Here is a 16,928-nt window from a genome sequence, read left to right as displayed (position 1 = left end):
TGTGTGGAAACCCTAGTCCCAGTGTGATGGTGTTTGAAGATAGGCTTTTGGGAAGTAATTAGGCCACGAGGGTGGAGCCCTCCCGATGGAATTGGTGCCCATATAAGAACTTGTTCTCTTTTTGTCTTTTATGGGAACAAACAGAGAGAAGGCAGCTATCTATACTCTGGAAAGCAGGTTCTCACCAGACACCTGATCTGCTGGCTCCTTGATCTCGGACTGCTACCCTTCAGAACTGTTGAGCAATCAATGTTTAGTGTTTAAGGCACCCGGTCTATGGTATTTCTGTTACAGCAGCCCCAACAGACTGAGACAGAAGGCTTCCCAGAGAAAGTTCTTGAACTGAGCCTTAAAGAGAGAAGGCGTTTGACAGGCAGATGGTGGGGAGAACAGAGGCTCAATCTTAGGAGAATGGTAAGCACTTCATTATGGGCAAATGCTAGAGAGAAGAATGGCCAGAGGTGAGGCTAAGCAGGGACCAGAGTATTGGCCTGGTGGGCTTTACTAAGAGCTTTGCGATTTGTCTTCTATCACTGGGCCTTATTGAAAAAGTTCTGAAGTGATGAAAAACTTTTATATTTTTGACAGGTCGTGCAGGTTTCTGGGTTTTGGATGGATTCATGGGAGGGGAGGGGGAGTGGGCAGAATAGAGAACCCAAAGTGGAGGTAAAGAGATCATTTAGGAGGTGTTTGTAACATCCAGACATGAAATATTAAGAAGCTGAGCTAAAGTAGTGTCCCTGGGATTGGAGAAGAGGGAGTCTATTTCAGAGATATTTAAGGTGTAGCCCTGGCAGGTCTTAATGAATGATTAAATGTAGAAGAAAAAAGAAGACTAAAGTGCCTGCAGATTTCAGGCTCAGACGACAGCGCATGTGGTGATGTGTACAACCAGGACAAGGTATATGGGGGAAAGGAACTAGTTTCAAGAACAGGGAGGGAGAGAAGAACAGGCAAAGACAATGGATTTTCTATTGGAGTTCTGACAGTGTCTGTTAGGGTTCAGTTGTGTTTCCCTGAAATTCATATATTGAATAACCTCCAATACATCAGAATGGGAACTTTTTTTGGAAATAGGGCCTTTGCATCAAGTTAAGATGAGGTCATTAGGGAGGGCCCTAATCCAATATGCCTGGGTCCTTGGACACAGAGACAGACATGTGCACAAGAACATCATGTGAAGATGAAGGCAGAGGTTGGGGTGATGCATCCACAAGCCAGGGAACTACCAGAAGCTAGAAGAGAGTCCTGGAACAGATTCTTCCCAACACCTTCAGAGGGAACACGGCTCTGTCAGTACTTTGATTTTGGACTTCTGGCCTCCAGAATTGTGAGACAATACATCTTATTGTTCTAAGACACCCTGGTTTTGGTACTTTGATACGGTAGCCCTAGCAAACTAATATAGTGACCAATGACTATCCAACTGGAGATGTCTGGGAGCCGGTTGGTGCCTGGGAGTCAGTTGATGGATAGGTCTGGAGTTCAGGAGGTAGCATTAGGCCAGTGACGGAGTCATCCTGCCCTACCAGTGTGGCAGACATGTGACATTTATATGTGATCGTTATCCTTTCCTTTTAGAGAGACTTCTCCACTACTCCTTGTGGTCTCAGTGGAACCGACATCATGGGGCCATCTACCCCAGCTTGCAGGCCTGGTCTATCTGTAGCAGGAAAAGAATGCAGCAAACACTCAAAGAGAAACCAAAGCATGCAGATACAACAAGTGGTCAGAGATAAAATGTCCTGATAGAGTTGAGCCCTGGATTCTAGTCCCTGGGGCCCGAATTCTTACAGATCTAGGAATTCTATGAGCTACCCCAGCCATATCCTTTCCAGCTATTTGAGGCAATTCTTCATTTGCTTCTGAGAGTTTAAGTTGTCACCTGCCTTCAAAAGAATACAGTTGTCCAGCCCACTGGCTGCTCTGAAAAGCCATCTTGGCATCGCTCCCGAGTCCCGCTCCCGGTTCGCCGCAACCACCCCCGCCACCGCGGACTCCCGCAGCTTTCCCGCCGGAGTCCTTGAACTACTCGGCTGCGTTGGCTCCCCCGGCGCGCCCCATCATGTCGCACGCGGCCGTGGACACCAGCTCCGTTGGCTCCCCCGGCGCGCCCCATCGTGTCGCACGCGGCCGTGGACACCAGCTCCGTTGGCTCCCCCGGCGCGCCCCATCATGTCGCACGCGGCCGTGGACACCAGCTCCGAGATCACCACCGAGGACCGAAAGGAGAAGAAGGAAGTTGTGCCGGAGGCAGAGACGGGAAGAGACGGCGCCTGCTGATGGGAACGCTAAGGAGGAAAATGAGGAGCAGGAGGCCGACAAGGAGGTAGATGGAGAAGAGGAAGAAGGGGGAGGAAGAGGAGGAGGAGGAGGAAGGCGACGGTGAGGAAGAGAGGACGGAGAGGAAGTGAGGAGGCCGAGGCAGTTACGGGCAAACGGGCGGCTGAAGATGAGGATGACGGTGTTGACACCAAGAAGCGGAAGACTGTTGAGCATGACTAGAGAGCAAAAAAGGAAGAGATAACTTAACACACAAAAAAGGCCACCGTGACCTATTCACCCTCCACTTCCCGTCTCAGAATCTAAACGCGGTCACCTTCGAGTAGAGGGTCCCGCGCAGCGCCACCCGCAGGTGACACATACTCTCCGCCATCCAACCAAAACCACAGCGTGAATCTGCAACAGGCGAGGAGAAAAGAACCAAAACTTCCAAGACCCTGCTTTTTTCTTAAAAGTACTTTAAAAAGGAAAATTGGTTTGTATTTTTTATTTACATTTTATATTTTTGTACATGTTGTTAGGGGTCAGCCATTTTTAATGATCTCGGATGACCAAACCAGCCTTCGGAGCGTTCTCTGTCCTACTTCTGACTTTACTTGTGGTGTGGCCATGTTCATTATAATCTCAAAGGAGAAAAAAAACCCTGTAAAAAAAGCAAAAACAACAACAAAAAAAACAATTTTATTCCGAGCATTCCAGTAACTTTTTTTGTGTATGAACTTAGCTGTACTATAAGTAGTTGGTTTTTATGGGATGGTTAAGAAGGCCAAAGATAAAGGTTCCTTTTTTTCCTTTTTTGTCTATGAAGTTGCTGTTTATTTTTTTTTTTTGGCCTGTTTGTATGTGTGAAACAATGTTGTCCAACAAAAAACTGGAATTTTATTTTGTTGAGTTGTTCTAAAAAAAAAAAAAGAATACAGTTGTTCATCACAATCATGAGAGTGCATGAGGCAGTGCACGTAGAATGAGAAAAGAATCAAAGCCGAATTCTGGGAACCCCAGAGAGGAGGAGGCCAAGAAAGGATGATGAGAGGTGGGACTACACAGAAGATAAGGGAGAAGAACAGTCCTTCGTGGTTCCAAAAGGGAATATGAAAAAAGAAAAGGAGGTGTTATACATAGTAGAATTTGAGTCAAGTAAAGGATAAAAACATAATCATGGGGTCTGTCCTCTAGGAAGCTGTATTAGTTTACCATTACTGTATAATGAATCACCCCCAAATTTTGCAGCTTAAAACAGCAAACATTTATTATTTTGCAGTTTCTGAGGGTCAGGAATCCAGAAGCAGCTTAGCTAGGTGGTTCTGGCTCAGAGTCTGTTGTGAATTTGAGGTCAAGTTGTCAGGCAGGGCTGCAGTCTCTAGAGGTTTGACTGGGACTAGAGGGTCAACTTCCAAGATGGCCACTCACATGACTGTTGGTTGGAGGCTTTAGGTCCTTCCCTGTGGGCCTCTCTAAGGGATTGCTCAAGACGTAGTTTTCTCCATAGCAAATGATCCAAGAGCTGAGGTCTTTTTATAACCTAATCTTGGAAGTGATATAACCAACCATTTGTGCCATATTCTGCTCACCTGAAGCACATCTCTAAGGAAAAACCATGGCCAAGAGAAGGGACATTATACTCCCCTTCTTTAGAGGAGAAGTATCAAAGAATTTGTGGATATATATTCAAAACTACTTTGGAACCCTTGGGTGATTTCTGCTGGAGCTTGTCAGGGAAGTGGATAGAAACTGTGTGAGGTGAAGTCAATATCACTCTTTCTAGAAATTGACTATAAAGAAAGAATAACTTCATAGTTGAAGGAGGACGATTTTTTTTTTAAGATTTATTTATTTATTTATTTGACAGAGAAAGAGAGAGAGACAGCAAGAGAGGGAACACAAGCAGGGGGAGCGGGAAGGAGAGAAGCAGGCTCCTGGCTGAGCAGGGAGCCCGACACGGGGCTCGATCCCAGGACCCTGGGATCGTGACCTGAGCCGAAGGCAGACGCTTAGTGACTGAGCCACCCAGACGCCCGGTAGGAGGAAGCATTTTTAAACCTCCTATATTATCTCTTTGTTAGCACAGGGACTGTATTTTTATATATTTATAGGCCCCCAAATATTAACAGGCTGAATTCAACATGGGTTAAATAGGTTTCGATTTGGGAATGCACTTTCCCCCAGAAATGCCTTCCATAGGAAATGGGGCAACCACACAAAAACCTATTTAACCCATGTTCTAGTTACGGTGCTATGTGGTGCCAGTGCTATCAGAGAATCTGCTCACTGTTGTATAGGATCTGTCACCGGGTAGGACCTGCTGTCCACTTCTGCAAGGATCTCCAAGGGCACCACTCTGGGAATGCCAGATACAGAGCCCTTTGCCGGTAGACTGCAATGTTATATAGAGTCTGCTAACATCTTTCTGTAAGAAAATGTCCTCTTGGCAATCCAATTTGCCATCAACTGGAGCACTTCTCTGTCTCCAGGGCTCCAAGCAATACTTCCTGGGCTTGGGTCCTTGGTGGGATTGGGCCTTTGCAGTGAGGAAGAGGGAAGAAGGCATAATGTAAGAAGAAGGAAAGGAAGTAAGGGATGTAGGGTTGATGTGAATCAAAAACTTTATGTACCTGTTACTTGGATTCTCACAATCATCTGGAGAAGTGGGTCTTCTTTTATCATGTTTAAAAACAAAGTTATTGGAGCGCTTGGATGGCTTTGTCGGTTAAGCATTCTGATTTTTTTTTTTTAAGATTTTATTTATTTATTTGACAGAGAGAGACACAGCGAGAGAGGGAACACAAGCAGGGGGAGTGGGAGAGGGAGAAGCAGGCTTCCCGCTGAGCAGGGAGCCCGATGTGGGGCTCGATCCCAGGACCCGGGGGGCTCGATCCCAGGACCCCGACCTAAGGCAGATGCTTAACGACTGAGCCACCCAGGTGCCCCAAGCACCTGACTCTTGATCTTGGCTCAGGTCTTGAGCCAGGACTCACCAGGATCTTGAGCTCAAGTCTGGTGTTGGGCTCCACACTGGGTGTGGAGCCTGCTTAAATAAATAAGTAAATAAGTAAGTAAATAAATAAATAAAAATGAAGAAACTGAGACATAGCTGTAAAATATTGGCCAATTATAGAGCTACATACCAAAATAATGATAAATTATAATGAAAGTATTACAGTTAGTGGTGTGAGGAAGCCTGCTCAAAGCTGCTGATTGTGCACATCCATTTCCTGACTCTGTATTCAGTGACATCATATTGGTAGCTTGAAATCAGCCATAGTGGGAGTATTTACACCATGGAAATGGACAAATCTTACAGATTCTTTTTTTCCCATAGAGCCAGCTGCTAAACATTTACCAGTACACTTCTGGTTGGTCCAAAAGTGAGGTGAAATGTTAATTAAATCTAATTGCTCATTGAAGAAATGGTGGCAACTCAGTTGGTGGAGAGGGGCAGTGGGGGTGGTGTGGAATTCCAGGAGCCAAATCAGGCAATGAAATCTAAGTCCCTCAGTGCAACTGCAAGGTGTGTAATTTCCTCTTTCATCTCTATTTCCTGCCTATTTTCTGCACACGCAGGTCAAGTTGGGTTGTGAGATTTGTAACTGCCTTAGGGTGACATTGAGGAAGTGGACTGTTTGGGGAAGAGGTGGGGGCATCTTTTCTTCGGAGGAGCTAAGGGGGTTGCTTGCTTGGAGATTGAGAGCTGCCGTCTCCATTGGGAAGACTGAAGTGGGATCATTGTCCTAGGAAGAGACTGTGAATAAGAAATTGACAAATTCTTCTCCCCATTTAGGGTCTAGACTTACAAAGTTTTTATACCCATTTCTCTTATGAGAAAGAGAAACTCCAGTCTCTCTTCAGCTGGATTCGGGCCCTTGAGATTTCTGTGGTTTTCTAGAGGGTGGAGAGGTAGGTGAGTATTTGTTCAGAGCCCTCTGCCCTCACCAGCCTGTCTGATTGCTCTGGTCTAAGCTGAGGAGCTCACAGCAGAGAGAAAGGGTTTCAAGACTTGTCTGTTCAGCGGCTCTGAGGGGAGAGCAACGTAGGGTGAGCTGGGAGGAAGATGTGGGTTTCCATTACTAATAGCTTTCAGGCCTTTTGCTTAAGACTTGACTCTGCTTTTCAAAGACTTTACTGTTTCTAGTGCAAGTTACTCAAGAGGCTCTTCTTATATCACTGTAAACACCAGCAACTTGACGCTTAACCTCCTTTGTTTTCTCTGGGAGTGTACTTGCCGGCTCTTTGTTGCTTCTTTTTTTTTTTTTTTTTTTTTAAAGTTTATTTGAGAGAGAGAGAGAGAGAGAGAAAAGGAGTGGGGCAGGGAGAGGCAAAAGAAGAGGGAGAAGCAGATCTCCCCGCGGAGCAGGGAGCCTGACGTGGGGCTCGATCCCAGGACCCTGGGATCAGGACCTCAGCCAAAGGTAGACATTTAACCGACTGAGCCACCCAGGCGCCCCAAACCATATGGTTTCCTCACAACCATGCCATCCCCTGGCCACCTCTCCAGTCATGATCACCTTCATCCTGAATTCATCATTTTCCTGCTTTCTTTCATACAGAGTTTTATTGCAGCAAATGGATTCCTAAGGATTGTATTTTTTTTTTATTGTAGTTGTCTTAAATTTTATGAAAAGGGAGGAATGTTTTATGTAAAAGTTGGGCACTTATGTTTTCCAGTTACTATTTACTAAATTGTTGAGATTCAGCCAAATGTTTGGTTCATTCATTTTGCTTGTTGTCTAAATATTTTGTATATTTTTAGTAACAACTAGTTTAAATCTTAAAATAATTTAATTATCAAAAGGAATATCATGTGTATTAGCAGATTAAACAATAATTTGATATAATCTGTCAGTGGGCAGTAACAGAGTTGCACCTCCTCCAAATGCACACTGCACAGCCTTTTCAGATCCTGGATTTTCGGTGTCTAGTCTTTACCCCTTAATCCACCCTTTTTCTCTTGTCCTGCTTTCTAATCAAGAAGTCAAGCTTAATATGGGTATTATGTAAAATGTAACGCATCAGGAATAGCTTGAAGGGCAGCGTAAAAACATTGATTTGTATGATTTGTATAAAGTTTACATTTTAAAGATACCAAGCAATCTTGCAACTTTCCACTTGCTTACGCCTTGCAGAGTATTATCCATTCTTAGAGTAGGTAAGTGTTAGCATTTTCTCTCCTCTTAATCTACCTTAGACCCTTGCCAGAAAAGAAAAAAACTTTCCCTCTAAACTCTTAGGTTTGTTCTTAGAGGACTGTGAATTAAACTGACACAGTTAGCAAGAGACAAGACAAAATTTAATCACGCATTTGTATCAACATACGTACAGGCTTTCACCGAAAAATGTGACTCAGAGGGGTGGTTAAAATTTGGGACTTATATCTCGTCTTAATGGGGAAGAGAAGGAGGAGAAGGACACTTAAGGGAAAACAAAAGGGTTTTCTGGAGAGATGAATGAGACCTCAGGCCCACATGAGATAAGACAGCTTTGTGACAAATGTCTATCTAGGTGTGGTGTAGGTACTTCTCACCTCTAGCTGTCCCAAGGAGTGGATTTATGATAACTGATGTTCTTTGAATTCTTTGAGGAGGCTCTGCTTTTAGGCAGGTAAGAGACTTCAAGAACTCAAATGTCTTCTGCTCAAAATAGTTTTTATGCCACAGCGGTGTATTCTAGACCTTTTCTCCGCAATCTGTAGTAATAAATTATAGTCATAAACTGTTGGCAAAATTGTCACAAAAATTTCTAAATTATCTCAACTCTTTGCCATTTTTAACATGTGTATTTGGTAAGGTATAGGGAAATGCTTTTCTTCATTTGTAATTCTAAATAGCATTTGACAAAGTCTTATGCAGATCCATGCTGAAGAAATTATTTCTGATATCTATGGCAACAGTGGGGGGAACTGTCTACAAAGACTTTCTAGGGCCTCAAGGCTTTCTCCAGGAACCTGTCACCTTTGCCCAGGGGACAGCCTGAGGCCTCCACACCCACAGGAGTGAGCACCTCCCCAAGGAGGCACATCTGTGACCCTGAGACTCTCCGGTAAAATGCTCAAAGGTGAAAGTTGGCTTTCTTCCCTTGGAGGAGGCATTGGGGGACGGCAAGAGATAAGAAGTTTCTAGGAAGAAAAGAATGTAAGGGAACAGTGAGAGGATAAAAGTCTTCAGATAAGAGGCAAACGAGGAAAGCATTTTCTGCCAACATTGTGGGAAGTGAAAGAAATAAAAGCAAGCTTGCTTTCGGGCAGGACTAAAAACAACTGGGCAAAAAGAGACTTCATTTCTGAGGCGGGGGGGGGGGGGGTTCGTAACAATGAGGGGAAACCCAAGGGTCGTCCAAACGTTGGTCCAGGATTGCCTAGAACGTGGTCTGCTGTAGATGACCAGACAGGACAGCCAGCCCTGAGGGAGGATTTCAGAGCCACCAGGGAAGCTCCCCGATGCACCGCCCCCTGCAACTCCATGCCTCCATTATTCTCTCCACACAAAGGCCTGGGCCTGTAGGAGAGAGTGGGGCAGCACCCCAGCCTGCCCAAAGGGCTGCTTTCTGCAGCAAGAGGGAGGGAATCTTTACGGTGGGAGATTGTGTGTGTCCACAGGAGGTGTCTTTTTCTAGAAGCTCCCCAATTCTTGAAAGTCCATAAGGAAAGGGTCATCCCACCCTATAAGGTGCCTTTTTGCAGAGCAGAAGGTGGCCCCTCTGCAGGTAGGCTGGCGTGGCAGATACACTGTGAAGGTAATGGCGCAGCAGGTGAAGGTTGGGGCTTTGTGGGCCGGAGTGTTCCTCAGAGGGGCACCTTTCCGCAGGACTTTCAGATTCACTGCTGCGGTCTGGCGGGTTAATCCCCGCTTAAGAAGAGAGGTTCAACCTGAGGCTGCCGATCATTTCCACCCCTGCATGAACCAGCTTCGGGATCCGTCCTCTGCACAGGCTTTGGGCGAGGGCCGGGGCAGAACCAGGAGATGAGGTCCCCGCAGGGGAGCTCAGACGGGTTGCTCGCAGTTTTGCCCAGGGCCTGCCTGAGCCTGGAGCTGGGAAACAAGGAGCGACTAGGAAGCAGCAGCCTCCAGGCTGCAAGGCCGGGCCAGCTTGGATGCTCATGGGTTGGCTTTCTTCTGGAAGATGGGAAGACACAAGTGAGGAGGAGATCTGACTGAAGCTGACCGTGGATCACTGCTGAGAATGGACCGGACCAAGGCCTGGGAAGGAGCCGACTGTAGGCATGTGGGCCCAGCACCTCCCAAGCCAGTCTGAACTTCTTGTTCTCTGTGTTTGTCCTTTTGCTCTCTCTAACGTTCAGTCAAGCTTTGTCTCCTGGTTTCAGCTTACCAGAGCAATGAGAAATGGGGGGACTGGGTCGGGGGGAAGGCAAGGGAAGAGAGAACAAATCAGGGCTTGTTCACCTTACCAGCTTTCCCTGCCTGTAGATGCTTCTCCGGCATTATTTCTGCCAGGGAAGACATCATTCCAGTTCACTCCTCACACCAGGGAATGCTTTTCTCAGTGCTCCAGGGTGCTGGGCCACCTAGAACCTCCGACCCAGGATAAACACTGAGCAGTGATTTCCCTCAAAGGTGCTGGGGAAAAAAATACATTATTTTTTTAGGCAAGCAGATACATTGTAGAGGACAAAATTCATATAAATTTTAGATATTCCACACAAATTTTAAAAATAAATTTTTATTTTTATTTTTAAAGATTTTATTTATTTATTTGACAGAGAGAGACAAAGCAAGAGAAGGAACACAAGCAGGGGGAGTGGGAGAGGGAGAAGCAGGCTTCCCGCTGAGCAGGGAGCCTGATGCTGCGACGTGAGGCTTGATCCCAGGACCCTGAGATCATGACCTGAGCTGAAGTCAGATGCTGACCCAACTGAGCAATGCAGGCACCCCCAAAAATAAATTTCTAAAAAAAAAAAAAAATTAAAATAAAAAAATTTTAAATAATTGCTTAGCCTCTGGAAAGCAGCCCCTAGAACTGCTCCCAGGCTTCCTTGTAATAGTCATTTACTCTCTTCTGCTTTTGGGGGTATTTCAGCAGAAAAGTTTGAGAAATAGGCTTTAGTAGAACCAAATGAGAGGACAAAGCAGTGAGAATCATAGAGGAAGAAGTTCTCAGACTTGGGTGGGTTGTCCCGAAAGGGCCCGGATTGTTGGCAACAACTGGCTGAGAAGACTGACAGGAGTGAGTTTGGAATTTAGATGAGTAATTATAATGCTGGTGTACCTTTAAGGACTTCACTGTGAGGCCTGGAGCTCTTAGAGTGAGAGAGGGCCTTATGTTCCATCAGGTCCAGCCTCCTCTTCTTTCTGGGAAAGCCCCAGAGCCCAGAGAAGTGAAATCATTTGCCTGAGGTCACAGAGTTATTATTGGCAAAGATGGAACCAGAACCAAGATCTCCTGCCTCCTAATGCCCTAATTGTGATAATAGGAAGCGAAGCTCTGTCTCTTATTTTACTAATCTCTAGGTTTGAAGATAAATGTGTTCTTAATTCCATTTACTCGCAGGTTAACATAAACCCTCCAGGGCTAAAAGTTTCTTTGGAGTTGTGATTAGGGGCATTCCAAGAATGGAGACATGCGATCTTCACTCTTGGCTCATTGAACCAGTCCTTCGAGGAGTATTAATTGCTTGCCAGTTGCAGGCCAGACACCGTGTAGGTGTGGGCAATATGGAGATGAATTGTTTTCTGCCCTCAAGAAGTATGGAGATTGGACTGGGCGATCCCCAGCCTGATGGGGTCGGTGGCGACCCATCACAGCACATCACAATGAATGCGGGACAGCCGTATGGAGCGTTCCAGGGAAACACGAAAGGAGGTTGTCTAGCCCAGACAGGGATGGGGTCAGGGAAATTCTTTCAGAGGTGTCAATTTATAAAATAGTTGGGATGTGGTTGGTAGGCTGGAATGAACCTTTTGATAATAAAGTTTACTCCGCCAGAGTTCTTGAAATATTTGGAGACACTTGACAGCGTGTCATCCTTGTATGTGTCCTGTCACCAAGTGTTAGATTTGTTGGCCTCTAGCGGGCCACAGGATGGAAACAGCTTATAACCATCAGACGTTGTGCCATCATACAGGGCCACAGGTCATTTGCCACAATTTATTTCTTACATCAGTCTCCCCAGGTTCATGCTGTTCTAACCACACAAGCCTCTGCGCTGTGACTCAGACATGCCGAGCACACTCACCTCAGGGCCCCTGGACTTGTTCCTCCCTCTGGTCACTTGCCTAGGTCTCTCCACGTGCTCCTCACTGTATTCGGGTCTCGGCTCCCATGTCCCTTCCGTAGGGACGGCTCAACTTTCCTGACCACAGCATGAGAAAGAGTAACAGCAACCCGTAGTGGTTGAATCGTGACCTCTCGAAAGGATGTGATTCCATTCCGAGCCCCAGAACCTGTGAATGTGACCTTATTTGGAAAATGGGTCCTTGCTGATGTAATGAAGTGAAGGATTTTGAAAGGAGGCTATCATCCTGGATTATTTGGGGTGGACCCTAAATCTCATGACAAGTGTCCTTATGAGAGAAAGAGGGCGAGTCGGGACGGACAGGAGAGGAGGCGACGTGTAGACGTAGGCAGAGGTTGGTGTGATGAAGCCCCACAGAATGCTGGCAGCCACCAGGAGCTGAAGAGGCAAGCAAGGGAATGTCCCTGACGGTTGTTGGAGGAAGGGAGGCCCTACTGATCATGTTGACTTTACACTCTTGCCTCCAGATGGAGAGAATAAGTTTGTTATTGTAAGCCATCAAGATAGCGATAACTTGTTATGGCAGCCACAGAAAACGGATGTAAACCACCACCCCGGCCACTCTCTGTTCCCTTACGCTTACTCGCTTACTCTTTGTTATCAGTACCTGACATGTTCGTTCTTTCTTTCTTTCTTTCTTTCTTTCTTTCTTTCTTTCTTTCTTTCTTTCTTTCTTTCTTTCTTTCTTTCTTTCTTTCATCTATCTATCTATCTATCTATCTATCTATCTATCTATCTACCCATTCATCCAAACATACACACAGAGATACGCACACACTTATAATTTCTTTATTCTTTATCTTGAATGCAAGCGCTCTGTTTTTGTTCACTATTATATCACCAGCATCTAGAATAGTGCCTGGCACATAGTAGGTGCTTAGTGGATATTGAATGAACGGATGGATGAGATGTTGGATTCTGAGGCTCTGCGGGCACTTGGAGTGACCTTTTCATCCTGTGTGTAACTGAGCGGACAGAAGGATCCCAGTTCTGGTGATGCAGAACTTTGAGTGCTGGGGAGGGTCCGGGATGGAGAGATCTGGATTTAAATTGTGGCTCTGCCACTTGTTAGCTGATGACTTTGGGCTCTGAACCTCAGTTTCATCAACAGCCAAATAAATACTTACTGTTGCTGTAGGGCTACAGGGAATATTGAAAGAGTGGCCCGCTCAGTGCCTGGTGAGCAGTGCTCAGTCTGGTTCTCCTTTCTCTCCCATTCACGGCCCTGAAACTCACAGTAGAGATAGGAAGGCTTTCCTCACTGTGGTCATTTCCTCCTGCGTTGGCTGCAGAGGTTCCTGAACACTTGACATCCCCCTAGGGCTAGAGCTTGCCATTCTTTTTTAAAGGTAGGATTTGCTTAATTGAACATAGCAAACCTGATGATTCTCTATTGTGAGATGATGGGCTCCATGCACCTTGAATTTCCACCTCTGGACACGAACTCTTGCAATCACTTCATCTTATCAGCCTTTGTACTATGAAGAGACAAAAGTAGAGGCCATTTTTACACCTGCACCATTATGACGGTTGCTGGCATCCATCAGTGTTAGAGAGAAGGAACAGCCGCTTCCAGTTGGCCTTGTGGGGATAGCCCTTTAACTGTATGTTTATATCTGGTAGATCCTAATATTGTTTAAAGAAGATTACACACACATACGTGTGCAGTTCTAGTTCTCTTTCTTAAAAATATTGGCTAAACACCTGAAATATTAGAAATATGAGCAGTTATTACTTCTAGGCTCCTGGGTTGTTGGATAAAACATGGTTTTAATCTTTTTCTTGATGCTTTTCTTCATTTTCCAAAATGTAAATTGAAGATGTTTCTAATTCATTTTTCCATCAGATAAAACTGCAGGTTTTGCTTTTGAGATTTCATTCCTAGGACTGGCTCAGAATATAAATGCTATGGTTAACTTCAGTGCCAGTGACTGGGGATTTTCTCTAGTCTCTGGATCATCATGTAGAAGCTGTGTTTCTCATTTCTTTTCTTTTCTGAAGCCATCATACAGACACAGGCTTTCATGGCAAGGAGCAATAACAGCGACTATTGTCTGTCAAGGAGTTTAGCCGTGATTTCCTCGATCTGCTCCTCATCTTTGTGATTTCCCTGGTTCCCTTGATGAGAACTTTTCCTGAGGTCTTATGCAGACTTACTGTAAAGTAGTGATTTTATCACATTTTTTAAGCTTCTGGTTAAAAATAGACTATCTCATAGAATTCCCAAGGAAAATCAGTTCTGTCAAATCTCATTGTTAATTCATAAAGGACATTTGGCTGTGCAAATAGAAGAGCGTGGAATCCAATGGATGTTTCCAAAGTTATCGTTTCTTACAGGAGTTTAATACATCATCGTTGTCAACTCTGTGGGCCTGAACCAGTTAAACTTCATCCAATGGAGATAAATTTGATTTTGCATGAATTAGGGCAGCATTTGCAAAAAGGTCTTGGCAGAATATTTCATTCATATTCACTTCCAGCATCTTGTGCTTTTCCTTAAAGTTGGGAAGAGAAAGGTTTCCACCACTCATTGTAGGCAAATGTGTTCTGTGCTTTAGAGTGGAGGGAGCATAAATTGTTATTATGATAATGTTAATAACACTTTTCATGTACTACATTTTGGTTGACATTTCATCCTAATTGAGAAAAATCTAAAATTAATCTTTGTAAGAAACAAGACCAGGGTGGCTAATCAGGTTTGGAACTGGGACGAATTATACCATAATCAGATTGAAGGGCTGTTAAATATCTGATGTGAAAACCATATCATGAAATGATAAAGAAAGAATCTGTGCAGAAATCCCCTTGAATTTTCCCCTTGTCTTTTATTTCGCAGTTTGTTCAAAAGGCTTATTACATCAGCGTCAAAGCACAGATCTAAGATCTCTACCATCTGGTAACTTTTATTTTTTAATCAACTCAACTTTCCTGAGAGTTGCAATAAATAGATAAGTAAGTAAGTAGATAAGTAAGTAAGTACATAAGTAAGTAAATCTTTATCGTCTGTTTGTCCAGGATAAGATGCTACAATGACACTAGTTTGGGGGAACTGAAGCTGTTGCTGATTCTGATGTTTTTAAAGTAATTTTCAAGTGTGCTTATGGTTAAATTGTTGCTCATATGGGGTGTGGCCGATTGAGACAAGCAGACGTGGGAGACCAGGAACTTGGCAGAATGGGATAGGTCTGAGCAGCAACTATTCGGTCTTTCCCCAAGGTTAAGTCCTTCCCCTCATCCCTAGGGTGTGGTAGTCCATCTGGTCTGGGCCATTGGTACTCAGAATTCTGCAGACTCATTTGAGTTCCGTGGGGGGTGATTTGGGGCATAAAACATGAGTTCGACTTTTGCTTTTCTCCTGTAAGCAGCAGAAGTCAGAGGTGGGTATGTTATGGAAGGATGCCATGAATCTATATTAGAGACCATCTAAAGATCCACAGGCCACCTAAACCCATGTAGGAGGATGTTCATCAGTCTGATGGCACTGATGAGGTCAACAGCCACGTGCTCACTGCTCCAGGGTCTTTGTTTCAGAGCCGCTTGTTGAAGTAGAAGTGTTGTGCCTTCAGATTCAGTTTCAAAATGACACTGAGGGATTGGGTATCAAGTTCCAGCGCTATCTAAAATATCCAGGCTCGAGATTTGAATAGGAGATTTGAGGCTGAAGCTGGTGGAAGCAGCAAAAGGACTCGGAGACGGACTTGGGCAGGCAGCAGAAAACGCTGGAAAGTCTACCTCAGAGGATTTTGTGTGTGTGTGTGTGTGTGTGTGTGTATGTGCAAAATGTATACCCTCAAAACGTCCAAAGAGGATGTCACTTTTATTTGGGGGGAGGGGAGAAAGGCACTGGTTATTCCTATAGGACTTAAAGCACATAAATCCCACTCCCCTCTACCACCCCCATTCCCCCAGGAAGTGAAAGATTGCGTGAAGAGCGCACTTTAACCCAGAGTTTTGAAAAGAGTTTTAATGAACTGAGAAATAAAACAAAACAACCCCAACACCCATTAGCCGAGCAGCAGGGCTCTTGTGAATACTGTTCAGTCTCCCAGTCACTGGAGTTAGATTTGTCTGGTTCTCTTCACCTTAAGTCGCTCTGTGCAAGGGCCCTTGGCAAGACTTCATTACTTTTCTTTCTTAGCCAGAGATCTGCTGCGCTTCTTGGGCCTCCTGGCGGGGCAGCCCTCCTGTCGGTCCAGCTCTCCTCCCAGCCCCGTGGCTTCTCACTGGCCCAGAGCCAGCTCCCAGCGCCCACCGGGCAGGTTGGGATGCTCAGGACCTGCCTCGTTCTACAAGGTATGGTTTTCTGCCTTGAAAGTGCTTCACGTTGCAGAGTCTGGTCTAAGACAGACGTGGAGAATCCCAGCAAATTGCGGTGTCTCCAGCTCTGACCTCGCTGACCTGGTTGGCTCTCTCACCCTCAGAAGGCCCACCTTCCACACTTGCCCTTCTGGCCTCCCACTCTCACTTCAGCCCCAAGGGCAGGTGGGCAAAGGAGCTCCATTCACAAATGATCTGTGTAGAAGAGGGGAGAAGAGGGCTGACACAAATGCACAGGGTGGCTTCAGCAGACACCAGAAGCTTAGCGAACTGGCCAAACCCTTCTCACCAGTGCGGTGTCCCTGCACCTGTTTGCTTCATGGAGGCACATGACTCAGTGAGCTCTTTTTTTTTTTTTTTAAGATTTTATTTATTTATTTGACAGAGACACAGTGAGAGAGGGAACACAAGCAGGGGAGTGGGAGAGGGAGAAGCAGGCTTCCCGTGGAGCAGGGAGCCCGATGCGGGGCTCGATCCCAGGACCCTGGGATCAAGACCTGAGCCGAAGGCAGACGCTTAACCGACTGAGCCACCCAGGCGCCCCTCAGTGAGCTCTTTAACAGTGTTTTTTGGAAATATTACAGGGAATAAATATCTGTTATAAAAAAGAAGACACCTGAAAGTAAAGTAAAAACTGAAAGTTTCCGTTCACCGTGGTCTTCCCTCACCCCATCTCCTCCCTGGAGGGAAACATTGCTGTCCTTTGAAATGAATTCTTGCAGGCCTTTCCTTCTGTGCAATATGAGTGAATAACAACTAAGCCTTTGAGTGCTGAATTGTTATGTCCACAAACACGGAAACCGGAAGCTTCTTGGGCAACCAGAATACGCCATCAGGTTATTAATACCAAGGCCTGTAGGCGTACCTTGATTCTTTTCATTTTGTTTTCTTTTACTTCTTTATCCTATCTAAGAATGTAAAGTCCTACTAAGGTTGTATATCAATTATACCTCAATAAAAAAAATGTGAAGTCTTAAAGAATAGGTCTGAAGGGAATCTTCACTTGCTCTGAAGCTCACACACATCAAAATTCCTAGTATTTCACACCGTCCACCCCCCCTCTGCAATCGCGTCTATCTGTGCA

The 16,928-nt window shown here is 45.2% G+C and overlaps 1 pseudogene; it reads left to right on the top strand.

The window, feature by feature from the left end:
* The first annotated feature begins 2,166 nt into the window (after positions 1-2,166).
* On the top strand, positions 2,167-16,196 carry LOC112816704 (prothymosin alpha pseudogene; annotated as a pseudogene).
* The last annotated feature ends 732 nt before the right edge of the window (positions 16,197-16,928 follow it).

Source organism: Callorhinus ursinus, unplaced genomic scaffold (assembly GCF_003265705.2).
Source record: "Callorhinus ursinus isolate GAN/ISIS: 27379988/994484 unplaced genomic scaffold, GSC_fseal_2.0 scaffold6, whole genome shotgun sequence".
NCBI lineage: Eukaryota > Metazoa > Chordata > Mammalia > Carnivora > Otariidae > Callorhinus > Callorhinus ursinus.
This window is presented reverse-complemented; position numbering and strand designations above follow the sequence as displayed.